Source organism: Salmo trutta, chromosome 31 (genome assembly GCF_901001165.1).
Source record: "Salmo trutta chromosome 31, fSalTru1.1, whole genome shotgun sequence".
Taxonomy (NCBI): Eukaryota; Metazoa; Chordata; class Actinopteri; order Salmoniformes; family Salmonidae; genus Salmo; species Salmo trutta.
The window spans coordinates 11,256,560-11,269,760 of record NC_042987.1 but is presented as its reverse complement, the minus strand read 5'-3'; the positions used below and the strand labels follow the sequence as shown (position 1 = coordinate 11,269,760).

The 13,201-nt window shown below is 40.8% G+C and overlaps 1 long non-coding RNA gene across 1 annotated transcript; it reads right to left on the bottom strand.

The window, feature by feature from the left end:
• Nucleotides 1-6,732: 6,732 nt before the first annotated feature.
• On the bottom strand, nt 6,733-7,248 carry LOC115169525 (uncharacterized). Its single transcript, XR_003870879.1, has 3 exons — nt 7,165-7,248; nt 6,967-7,038; nt 6,733-6,828 (listed from the first exon to the last, which is right to left on the bottom strand). It is a non-coding gene; the product is annotated as an uncharacterized LOC115169525 (long non-coding RNA).
• Nucleotides 7,249-13,201: the final 5,953 nt, after the last annotated feature.

Sequence of the window (13,201 nt, the reverse complement as noted above, 5' to 3'; positions counted from 1 at the left end):
ATTCAAATAAACACAAACAAGAACACACACATACATGTAATAGTGCCAGACATGCACACAAACATAAAGTAGTCATTGCTGTTATGATTTCAGTTGTCCTTTATGTCCTTTGTTTTAAATTTATTATTTTGCAAAAAAAAATGTGCATTGTTGTTTGCTGTTTTCTTCTGTCTTTTCCTTTTTTCTCTTTAGTTCATTCTCTTGGTTGTTGGTTCATTCGGGGTTCTTGGGGGTGGGGAATGGAATTATTATTATTTATTTATTTATTTTTCTTTAAGGGGGACTGTGGGAGCGGTCTCGAATGGTTGAGGGACAGCTATTGGGGAACGGTGGGGGGATGTTGGAGGGTTCGGGTTCACGTTTTTTGGCCTGGTGGTAGATCGGTCAACATGCCCTTGAGCAGGGCATTGACCCTGGATGCTTCTGTGTGTCGCTCTGAATGGGAATCTGTTGGATGACTGGTATAATGTAGTTATTGAGCGGCTTCACTGCAAGTATATTGTATGTTTCAATTAGTCAATAAATAATACAAAAATAAAAAATAAAAATAGACTGTTGGAAAAGCATTCCAGTTGAAGCTGGTTGAGAGAATGCCAAGAGTATGCAAAGCTGTCATCAAGGCAAAGGGTGGCTACTTTGAACAATCTAAAATATATTTTGATTTGTTTAACACTTTCTTGGTTACTACATGATTCCATATGTGTTATTTCATAGTTTTGACGTCTTTAATAGTTAAAAAAAAATTAAAAAATAAAGAAAACTCTTGAATGAGTAGCTTTGTACAAACTTTTGACTGGTACTTTATGTAAATATGATTTTTCAGTTTTTAATTCATAATAAATTAGTAACATTTAAAAAAAAAAAACTATTTTCGCTTTGTCATTATGGGGTAGATTGATGAGGGGGAAAATAAATGTCATCCATTTTAGAATAAGGCTGCAACATAACAAAATGTGGAAAAAGTCAAGCAGTCTGAATACTTTCCGAATGCACTGTATTTGAAAAATCTATCATTCGCAATGGATTTTTTTTAAACTTTGTTGATTTGTGTGTACGTGGTGTTGTGGTGTACGTAGTGAGTTAAGACAATCAGAAATAAGACATGGCAATGTCACCATATGGCCCACGCACAGAGTCAATGTGCGTGGGCACCAGTGTCGAGGTAATTATGGTAATATGTACATGTAGGTAGAGTTATTAAAGTGACTATGCATAGATAATAACAGAGTAGCAGCAGCGTAGATGCTTTTCACTGAAAGCCGCAACTCAATCAGTTAGACCTATTGCCATGCATGCGCACTACCCAAATTGTGGGCTTCCCAAACACACTTGTGATTTGAAACAATCCACAGCTATTTTTTTAAAGAAGCTAATGATTCTCTGTGGCTAAGTAATGACCTCTGGTGAAGTATTTTGAATGATTGTATTTAGACAGGAGTAATTATATAATTTTGTCGAAACATCAATTTACTTTAGGGCATTAAAGCATCCTAACAGCGCACTGTCACACCCGCCAAATTTCCTTTCCAATTCGCAAGAGGCAGACACCAGAGATCTATATATATTGACGAGATGCTCATGTCTCCGCCCTAACAATGGGAGTCTTTGTCCCAAAGGTAGGCGACAAGTTTAGGTCTACATATTATTCCCATAGAATACTGGACAGATTTGGGCGAAAGTGACCCCTCTCGCTTCGCCTTTTCCCTCTCTGCTGAAACTATATCACCGGAGAAAGCATCCGAGGGAGGGAAATAGCGCCCCTCTATATGTAGCCCATGTATCTGATGCTCTCTGGACAGAAATAGTATGACATGCCATACTGCTTTGGTCCAGAACAGCATCACATACATGGTCTACACATAATGAGACAGAGGGACGCTGCTTCGCTCACTCGGATGCTTTAACTGAGGTTGATGTGTATTTCTATCGGCGCGCGTCTAGGTCAAATAAATTATACATATTTCAATATTTTATTTGGACGGGTAAAGAAGTACGGTAAGGCGAGCAGGCCGGGCGCGCCCATAACGCCGCCCCTCACGTGTTCCAGAGAGTATAGGGTGTTCCAGAGTAGAGACCCACAGTAGCAACTGTAATTCAGTACTGGCAGTGTCTGCTGTGATAGGTGGGAAGGTGCAAATTACCTGAAAAATATATCATCTCTCAATGTTATAATCTCTCAATGTTAATCTCAAAGTGCACCAAATTCATGCATTTAACTGTTAAAATTATTTACTTTTTTGCTGAGAGAGAATGCCCACGGACACCTCTACGAGCTTTGCATACGCACAATGCCAAGGGGTGGAATATGGAAACTGCTTGTCAAGCATAGAATGTGGAAAATATACACAATGTTTCAAATGTGTAAAATTGAGAGAGTAATAGTGTAATAATTGTTCGATTTCATTGCATTTCCATTGAGAATTCATGCAGCATATCTTGACAGACTATGTCATGTAATTTGACCACATCAGTGCATTTATTATGATAATAATCCATATAATGTATGGTCATTTGTTAAATTAGAGGCACATGTGAAAGGGAAACCATTGCTGAAACACTATAAAAGACAGATAATGGGAAATTGAATAAGAGATGGCTGACCTTGCTCTGTTGGAAGATTTGGCACACGCTGCATTTTGCAGGGAGCGTTTTTAGAGACAGGTGGGACTTTTTTTGCAGAAAGTACAGATTTGTTTTGGGAAACGATATCTGATGAGCCAATCTTGTAGGATTTTTGCGAGGTTTTAGAACCTACTTTGGAAAGGCAAACATGCCATTCCGGTGCACATCCAAGTGCTATCCATGCACCGTCAGGTTTTTGGCAACGGCCAAGGAGGATTGGCATCTCACAGCCCTCGATGAGCAAATGTTTTGGTTGCAATCAGCAAAAGGAACAGTAACATACGATTTCCATACACCATCACACAGCAGGTTGAAGTCAAGAGGGGTTTCTTTGCCATTAATGGGTTTCCCACATTGCCATAAAAGCACCATCCCAAAACGAGTTCAACTATGTGAACAGAAAAGACTTCCACTCTTAATGCGCAGGTAATAGGTTGTAAATGCTCAAAAGACGTATGTATTGGCCAAGTGGAACGCACGACTTGTTCCTTCTGCAGAACAGCAATGTTGGCCTATACTCCTACAGAAGGGCGCTGTTGAGGATGGATGGCTTATTGGTGACTGTTGCCTACTCATTTGAAGTATATTTTCCATTGCTTAAGAAACTTGCACTGTCCTAATGGTCCTCTCTTTGTAGCTATGCTTTTATTTTTACTGGTCAAGCCACAACTGAGCAAGCCAAATAACACATTTTGGTTGTAATCAATATCTGACACTAGCACCTCTGAAGCGTTTTTTTTTCTTACCTTTTTTGGGTCGCGCTGTTGTATTTCATGCACAGGAGGTCGGCGACACCTTAATTGGGGAGGACGGGCTCGTGGTAATGGCTGGAGCTGAATCAGTGGTTTGATGCCACTCCATCCCGCGCTGTTCCAGCAGCCTCCACTGATTTCATAGTACAGCATTATATATTCCTCACAGGATTTAAAGTCATGATTTTAACAATATGGTTAATTAGGGGTGTTTCGATATGCAAATAGCCAAGGTCATGCACAAGCACAGATAACAATTGGTATTTATCAATGTTATCTCCTACCAGTGTGCTTATGACACTCACAGGGTTGTTTAATAAATCACACTTATTCTATGTGTACAAACATTCAAAATTCTGTCCATAAGTAGTATTTTAGAATAGTTACTAAGCCATATTGATAAATGAAGGCCATGGTTGTTGCGGAAAATATCTCACTACTACTGTTTACTTCGTGCATCTCGCTGAGTCTACCTGTAAACCTAACCTAACCTATGACTTGACCTATCACCTTATGCATTACTCCCCCAGTGGCAAGAAGTGACATCCCCAAAAACGATACAACACATACAGATGAAGTCAGACATTTACATACACTTAAGTTGGAGTCATTAAAACTCGTCTTTCAACCACTCTACAAATTTCTTGTTAACAAACTATAGTTTTGGCAAGTTGGTTAGGACATCTACTTTGTGCATGACACAAGTACTTTTTCCAACAATTGTTTACAGACAGATTATTTCACTTATAATTCACTATGTCACAATTCCAGTGGGTCAGAAGTTTACCTACACTAAGTTGACTGTGCCTTTAAACAGCTTGGAAAATGCCAGAAAATGATGTGTTGACTTTAGAAGCTTCTGATAGACTAATTGACATAATTTGAGTCAATTGGAGGTATACCTGTGGATGTATTTCAAGGCCTACCTTCATACTCATACTTCATTCTTTGCTTGACATCATGGGAAAATCAAAAGAAATCAGCCAAGACCTCAGAAAAAAATTGTAGATCTCCACAAGTCTGGTTCATTCATGGGAACAAATTCCAACCCCCTGAAGGTACCACATTCATCTCTACCAACAATAATACACAAGTATAAACACCATGGGACCACGCAGCCGTCATACCACTCTGGAAGGAGACGCGTTCTGTCTCCTAGAGATGAACGTACTTTGGTGCGAAAAGTGCAAATCAATCCCAGAACAACAGCAAAGGACCTGGTGAAGATGCTGGAGGAAACAGGTACAAAAGTATCTATATCCACAGTAAAACGAGTCCTATATCGATATAACCTGAAAGGCCGCTCAGCAAGGAAGAAGCCACTGCTCCAAAACCGGCATAAAAAAGCCAGACTACGGTTTGCAACTGCACATGGGGACAAAGATCGTACTTTTTGGAGAAATGTCCTCTGGTCTGATGAAACAAAAATAGAACTGTTTGGCCATAATGACCATTGTTATGTTTGGAGGAAAAGGGGGGATGCTTGCAAGCCGAAGAACACCATCCCAACCGTGAAGCACGGGGGTGGCAGCATCATGTTGTGGGGGTGCTTTGCTGCAGGAGGGACTGGTGCACTTCACAAAGTAGATGGCATCATGAGGAAGGAATATTATGTGGATATATTGAAGCAACATCTCAAGACATCAGTCAGGAAGTTAAAGCTTGGTCGCAAATGGGTCTTCCAAATGGACAATGACGCCAAGCATACTTCCAAAATTGTGGCAAAATGGCTTAATGACAACAAAGTCACAGTATTGGAATGGCCATCACAAAGCCCTGACCTCAAGCCTATAGAAAAGTTGTGGGCAGAACTGAAAAGCATGTGCGAGCAAGGAGGCCTACAAACTTGACTCAGTTACACCAGCTCTGTCAGGAGGAATGGGCCAAAATTCACCCAACTTATTGTGGGAAGCTTGTGGAAGGTCACCCGAAACATTTGACCCAAATTAAACAATTTAAAGGCAATGCTACCAAATACTAATTGAGTGTATGTAAACTCCTGACCCACTGGGAATGTGATGAAAGAAATAAAAGCTGAAATAAATCATTCTCTCTACTATTATTCTGACATTTCACATTCTTAAAATAAAGTGGTGATCCTAACTGACCTAAGACAGGGAATTTTTACTAGGATTAAATGTCAGGAATTGTAAAAAAAAAACTGAGTTTAAATGTATTTGGCTAAGGTGTATGTACATTTCCGACTTCAACTGTAAATGGCTCCTAGCCTCGCGCACATAGACTACTTTCTGTCCCTAACACTAAAACTAAAAACAAAATAGGAATGTTTTGATAGAACTTAAAAGTACATTTAAAAAATAGTTAAGTAGATCAGAAAACTAACTGAAATTAAACTGAATTTCAAACAAAAAATCTTAAAACGAATAGAAATAAAAACAAATATAAAAACACAACTATAATAACCTTGCTGAATTGCTCAATGGCTGAGTTGAAAAGTACACAACTAGAGCCTTCAAACTCAACTATGGACCTTGAAGCCAGTTCCATTGCATTATTCCATTGGCCGTTAGTAGTGTCAGAACCATTAACATGGCCGTTAGTGGTGTCAGAACCATTAACATGGCCGTTAGTGGTGTCAGACCCATTAACATGGTCGTTAGTGGTGTCAGAACCATTAACATGGCCGTTAGTGGTGTCAGAACCATTGACATGGCCGTTAGTGGTGTCAGAACCATTAACATGGTCGTTAGTGGTGTCAGAACCATTAACATGGCTGTTAGTGGTGTCAGATCCGTTAACATGGTCGTTAGTGGTGTCAGAACCATTAACATGGCCGTTAGTGGTGTCAGAACCATTAACATGGCCGTTAGTGGTGTCAGAACCATTAACATGGTCGTTAGTGGTGTCAGAACCATTAACATGGCCGTTCTCAGTCTGTCCCTCATTGTCTCCTCCACTGTGATCTTATCTGAATCTGCCTTTCTCACCGTTCTTCTCTTTTGTCATGGCGTTATAGACCTGAACTCTGAGCTCATCCTTGGTCTTCTCTGTGATAAATTGAGATGCGTGTTAAGAATCAAAAGATGGTAAAATGTGACTACTACATTATACATTGAAGTTATTTTGCAGATGCTCTTATCCAGAGCAAGTAGGGTTCAGTGCCTTGATCAAGGGCACATCAACAGATTTTTCACATAGTCTGCTCAGGGATTTGAACCAGCGACCTTTCAGTTACTGGCACAAAGCTTTTAACCGCTAGGCGACCTGCTGCCCTATAAATAGCATTAATCTGATCTACGGCATTATCTGATCTACAGCATTATCTTCACTATCAGAGAGATCAGCACAACCACTAGGCCAAATTGTATAATTAGGCAAGCGTTAACTACTTGTGAGGTTTAACAATTCAGAATGCTTACTGTCATTGGGCTACTCTTCCTCATCTTCTTCAGGAACCCTCATCAGAGCATTCCCCAAGACACCATTCTCCATCCTGCTTCACAAAGACAAAATTACATATTCAAAGTCTTACCTACAACTGTAATGGAGGTGGTTTGGTGAGACCCGAAGATGTAATTTATAATAATAATTAATATCACTTAAAATACTGCGAAAGACCATGAAAACCTACCTGGCCAGCTCCAGGAGAGGTTTACCACACATGAAGAAAGCCTCTCCTCACTCATCTGCTGCTGTCACCATACTTTTTGGTTTTGGAAAGATAAATAGGGCAAAGTTATTGATTAGGACATTAATTACAAATTGGAAATGATTTTACAGACAGATTGCTTGAACTGTGTGTGTGTGTGTGTCTTCCAGCCCTACTCACAGCATCCCGCAGGCTTCTTGGAGGACGTTGACTGCTGACACCACATCCCCCATGATGAGATGTCTTTTCTCTGTGCCAATGAGTTTATTTGCCTCCTCCATGAGCATTGTGTAGAACTGAGAAAAAACATTGATAAACAAACCATGTTTGCTGTCTGTTTATTGCCACTAACAAGGTGTCTAGTTAGCTAGTTTACGTTAAACATTGGCCAACAATATTCAGCTGTCAAAGGTAACATGAAATCCATTGACAATAGTTTATTCACTATGCGGTGCAACGCTGCTAGCTTCTCAATCTCAGTAGTGCATTTTCGTGAGCGCTGTTCCGTGATCTTGACCATCACAAATTAAACTAAATGACTGGTAAACATTTACATACAATGAATGCGCGTGTAATAGTTGATCAGAGACAGGCACATCACTCTGCCAATCTTGCAGATCATTTCCGGTCAACTTCAGTTTGGGGAAACCGCAGGAGAAAAATGAAAGGCACTGTGACACATTTTTACATCTGTCGAATGATGACAAATAATGATGCCATATTCATATTTTCTTGACAATATCACAACAAATAATGGAGAAATAGCTCAACAAAGATTATGGTCAGATGATTAGCAACATGTAAAATAGCACTTATTTTAAAACTTACTTGGTAGAAAGTGTGGCAACAAGAGTAGTAGCAAAGGAAAATAGTTAGGGTGGCATGTAGCCTAGTGGTTAGAGTGTTGAGCCACTAACCAAAAGGTTGCTGGATTGAATCCCTGAGCTGACATGGTCAAAATCTGTTGCTCTGAACAAGGCAGTTAACCCACTGTTCCCCGGTAGGCTGTCATTGTAAATAATAATTTGTTCTTAACTGACTTGCCTAGATAAATATAACATTAGTGTAATAAGGAAATCTGCACTACTTTGCCTACAGGTGGGGCTTTAGAAATCTATCCAGCTCACATCAGTCCCTATCAAAAGAACACTCATTGAGACTGAGCTCTTTGAGCCCTTCACTATGGCACCTGCCATGCAATCATTTGATTGAACTCCAGTATGCATGAGATGCAAGCCTTTAGTCTACAGGTAAGCTATCTATCGGGAAGGAGACATCAGAGAGGATGAGAGTTGAAAACAACTCAGAGGGGTTCTGTTACCACACACCACACATTTCTCTCGAGGCTTTTTGTCAGGCCTGCCGTTAATACTAATTTGCCTAAGCCCTAAGGGAACCAATAACATTAAATCAGAGACATTAGCTCTGTCGGGCCTGTATGCTGCTAGCCAAGATCCATCCAGAGAGAACAGAAAGACAGGTGCAAAGGAGGAACCTGTTGCTCTTGCTCTGTCCAGGGAGCTGAGAGAGAGCAGCCCTGCTGTCAGTGCCTTCTGTGAGGGGGGCTCTAAGCACCAACCCCCTCCTGAAGAACCCCCGCTGGGTCCCCTGTTTACAGCCCTGTCAGGGCAGGCCTGGACCTGACAGCCAATCACATGGCAGGCCTGGACATGACAGACCCAATCAGGCTCACACTGAGACCCTTCACACCAATTTGGTCTATATGTCTTCACCAACACAATACTTCTATTCTAACACCCTGTGTCCTATGAATTGTATAATGTCAATGTGTATTGTGACTTGTAAAGGTAATTTAAATGTGAATTGTGTGTGTAATATGTAAAATATGTCTTAGAATGCTGACAATTTTGCTCTATTATGGTGAATGGTAAAAAAGCATCATAACCATCTTCATTCACTAGAGGGGCTGTCGTGAGGAAAATGGTCAGCTGATGGCCTCAATTATATAGGTCTGGATGGCATAGTGTGTAATATCCTGTCTACATGTACACAGTCAGTTTATAAGGAGCTTCGTACTTTCCATAATATAACATGCAGTGCATTCGGAAAGTATTCAGACCCCTTCCCTTTTTACACATTTTGTTATGTTACAGCCTTATTCTAAAATATATTAAATAATTTTTCCCTCATCAATCTACACACAATACCCCATAATGATAAAGCGAAAACAGGTTTTTAGAAAATTTTCGCAAATGTATAAAAAAACAACAACTGAAATACCTTATTTACATAAGTATTCAGTCCCTTTGCTATGAGACTCGAAATTGAGCTCAGGTGTCTCCTGTTTCCATTGATCATCCTTGAGATGTTTCTACAACTTGATTGTAGTCCACCTGTGGTAAATTCAATTGATTGGACATGATTTGGAAAGGCACACACTTGTCTATACAAGGTCCCACAGTTGACAGTGCATGTCAGAGCAAAAACCAAGCCACGAAGTCGAAGGAATTGTCTGTAGATGTCCGAGACAGGATTGTGTTGCCGCACAGAACTGGGGAAGGTTACCAAAACATTTTTGCAGCACTGAAGGTCGCCAAAAATAACAGAGGAACCACCAAGACTCTTCCTAGAGCTGGCCGGGCCAACCTGAGCAATCGTTGGAGTAGGGCCTTGGTCAGAGAGGTGACCAAGAACCCGATGGTCACTCTGACAGTGCTCTAGAGTTCCTCTGTGGAGATGGGAGAACCTTCCAGAAGGACAACCATCTCTGCCGCACTCCACCAATCAGGCCTTTATGGTTGAGTTGCCAGACGGAAGCCACTCCTCAGTAAAAGGCACACGACAGCCCACTTGGAGTTTGCCAAAAGACACCTAAAGACTCTCAGACCATGAGAAATAAGATTGTCTTGTCTGATGAAACCAAGATTGAACTCTTTGGCCTGAATGCCAAGCATCACGTCTGGAGGAAACCTGGCACCATCCCTATGGTAAAGCATGGTGGTGGCAGCATCATGCTGTTTTTCAGCGGCAGGGACTGAGAGACTAGGATCGAGGGAAAGATGAATGGAGCAAAGTACAGAGAGATCCTTGATGAAAACTGCTCCAGAGCACTCAGGACATCAGACTGGGGCGAAGGTTCACCTTCCAACAGGACAACGACCCTAAGCACACCACCAAGACAACGCAGGAGTGGCTTCGGGACAAGTCTCTGAATGTCCTTGAGTGGCCCAGCCAGATCCTGGACTTGGACCCGATCGAAAATCTCTGGAGAGACCTGAAAATAGCTGTGCAGCGCGCTCCCCATCCAACTTGACAGAGCTTGAGAAGATCTGCAGAGAAGAATGGGAGAAACTTCCCAAATACAGGTGTGTCAAGATTGTAGCGTCATACCCAAGAAGAGTAAAGGGTCTGAATACTTACAATTGAAGTCGGAAGTTTACATACACCTTAGCCAAATACATTAAACTCAGTTTTTCACAATTCCTGACATTTAATCCTAGTAAAAATTACCTGTCAGTTAGGATCACCACTTTATTTTAAGAATGTGAAATGTCCGAATAATATTAGAGAGAATGATTTATGTCAGCTTTTTTTTCTTCCATCACATTCCCAGTGGGTCAGAAGTTTACATACACTCAATTAGTATTTGGTAGCATTGCCTTTAAATTGTTTAACTTGGGTCAAATAGTTCGGGTAGCCTTCCACAAGCTTCCCACAATAAGTTGGGTGAATTCTGGACCATTCCTTCTGACAGAGCTGGTGTAACTGAGCAGTGGCTTCATGCTGAGCGGCCTTTCAGGTTATGTCGATCTAGGCCTCCTTGCTCGCACACGCTTTTTCAGTTCTGCCCACACATTTTCTATAGGGTTGAGGTCAGGGCTTTGTGATGGCCACTCCAATACCTTGACTTTGTTGTCCTTAAGCCATTTTGCCACAACTTTGGAAGTATGCTTGGGGTCAATGTCCATTTGGAAGACCCATTTGAGACCAAGCTTTAACTTCCTGACTGATGTCTTGAGATGTTGCTTCAATATATCCACATAATTTTCCTTTCTCATGATGCCATCTATTTTGTGAAGTGCACCAGTCCCTCCTGCAGCAAAGCACCCACACAACATGATGCTGCCACCCCCGTGCTTCACGGCTTGCAAGCATCCCTCTTTTTCCTCCAAACATAACAATGGTCATTATGGCCAAACAGTTTTATTTTTGTTTCATCAGACCAGAGGACATTTCTCCAAAACGTACGACCTTTGTCCCCATGTGCAGTTGCAAACCGTAGTCTGTCTTTTTTATGCCGGTTTTGGAGCAGTGGCTTCATGCTGAGTGGCCTTTCAGGTTATGTCGATATAGGACTTGTTTTACTGTGGATATAGATACTTTTGTACCTGTTTCCTCCAGTGTCTTCACAAGGTCCTTTGCTGTTGTTCTGGGATTGATTTGCACTTTTCGCACCAAAGTACGTTCATCTCTATGAGACAGAAAATGTCTCCTTCCTGAGCGGTATGACGGCTGCGTGGTCCCATGGTGTTTATACTTGCGTACTATTGTTTGTACAGATGAATGTGGTACCTTCAGGCGTTTGGAATTTGCTCCCAAGGATGAACCAGACTTGCGGATGTCTACAATTTTTTTCTGAGGTCTTGGCTGATTTCTTTTGATTTTCCCATGATGTCAAGCAAAGAGGCACTGAGTTTGAAGGTAGGCCTTGAAATACATCTGCAGGTACACCTCCAATTGACTCAAATGATGTCAATTAGCCTATCAGAAGCTTCTAAAGCCCTGACATCATTTTCTGGAATTTTCCAAGCTGTTTAAAGGCACAGTCAACTTAGTGTATGTAAACTTCTGACCCACTGGAAATGTGATACAGTGAACTATAAGTGAAATAATCTGTCTGTAAACAATTGTTGGAAAAATTACTTGTGTCATGCACAAAGTAGATGTCCTAACCGACTTGCCAGAACTAGTTTGTTAACAAGAAATTTGTGGAGTGGTTGAAAAACTAGTTTTAATGACTCCAACCTAAGTATGTAATCTTCCGACTTCAATTGTATGTAAATGTGATATTTCATTCATTTATTTTTATAAAAATATTTGCTAACATTTCTAGAACCTGTTTTTGCTTTTACATTATGGAGTATTGTGTGTAGATTGATGAGGGGGGGGGAAATTATTTAATCATTTTTAGAATAATGCTGTAACGTAACAAAATGTGGAAAAAGTCAAGGGATCTGAATACTTTCCGAATGCACTGTAGGTCCTTAGAAACAGGAGAAGGAAGACATTTGCATTTCCAGTCGGTATATGAAAACAGAGAGGAAGGTCTAGTGCTCTTCAAACAGCAAATTATTAGTGTTTTTGTGATTATTTAGGTATTATTTATGTCCATATTAATGTGTTTTTGAAAGCTGAACATTGGGTTGTAGGCCTCTGTTTGATCTGTGTCCCACCGCACGCTGCCTGCGATTTTAATAAGGGTTTATTGTGTTGGTCCCCTCTTATCTGGCCCTTCATGTGGTGTCCATGGCAACAACATGCAAAGACATCACCCCAGTTACAGCAGCAGCAGGATTAGGAGAGGCACTGGGCCCTTCAGTGTGCACCCAACAATCTCTGTAGCATCTTTTCATCTCAGGGCAGAAAATGACTAGCCTGGTCCCATTGGCATGACAATGGCCTTAGGAGCTGGCAGCACAAGCATATCTGAGACCAGGCTACATGACCACTGTGCACTGTAAACCCCAATGTACTGTCATTACTCAAAACTTTTGAGGAAATCCGTTGCACTTCATGTCTGAGCACCGTTACTTAAAGTGATTTCGTAGTCATTACTCAAACTGATAGTCACTGTGACCCTGTTTGATTAGTATCATCTTGAACATTTTAAGTGACTCCTCCACTATGCCTCCAATATAATTTCCCAGTGTGCCTTGTCTTTTCGAGTGAATTGTAGAGTTACCACACATGACTGTTTTTGTTATTGGCAGAAACATGGTTGTCGAATTCGTTAATTTCCAGTACATTGGCTTTCACCAGGTGAATGTTATCATTATAATTACATTCTTTATGACAATACATGACATACAGTATTTCGGAAAGTATTCAGACCCCTTGCCTTTCTCCACATTTTGTTGCGTTACAGCCTTATTCTAAGATGGACTTATTTTTAAAAAAATCCTTAGCATTCTACACATAACACCCTATAATGACAAAGCAAAAACAGTTTTTTAGAATAAAAAAAAAATGTATTACA